Raw genomic sequence first — 381 nt, 5'->3', positions numbered from 1 at the left:
CTGTTTCACATTTCCCAGGAGGCTTTGGAATGTTATCTTTTTTATCAGCCCATTGATGTTGGTTGAGAGCCACACATTCAATTAACTCTTCGGCTTCTTTAACGCTCTTATTCATTAAGGCACCCCCTGCAGCAGAATCCAAATGTACTTTTGTTTGAGAATTGATTCCGTCATAGAAGATGTGAATAATTAGCCATTGATCCAATCCATGATGTGGGCATTTTCTCAACATTCCTTTAAACCTTTCCCAAACTTCAAATAAAGATTCTCCATCATTCTGCTCGAAGTCTGTGATCATATTTCTCATTTGGGCCGTCTTACTTGGGGATAAAATCTGTTCAAAAAATATCTTTTCACATTGCTCCCAAGTAGATATTCCAT

At 37.8% G+C, this 381-nt stretch overlaps 1 non-coding gene across 1 annotated transcript; it reads left to right on the top strand.

The window, feature by feature from the left end:
• The first annotated feature begins 203 nt into the window (after positions 1-203).
• LOC141819511 (small nucleolar RNA R71) lies at positions 204-308 on the top strand. Its single transcript, XR_012601078.1, has one exon. It is a non-coding gene; the product is annotated as a small nucleolar RNA R71 (small nucleolar RNA).
• Positions 309-381: the final 73 nt, after the last annotated feature.

Source organism: Curcuma longa, unplaced genomic scaffold (assembly GCF_044706935.1).
Source record: "Curcuma longa cultivar G26 ecotype Majalengka, Jawa Barat unplaced genomic scaffold, ITB_CL_G26_1.1 contig_787, whole genome shotgun sequence".
Taxonomy (NCBI): Eukaryota; Viridiplantae; Streptophyta; class Magnoliopsida; order Zingiberales; family Zingiberaceae; genus Curcuma; species Curcuma longa.
The sequence above is the reverse complement of the archived record's forward strand: the minus strand, read 5'-3'. Positions and strand labels throughout refer to the sequence as shown.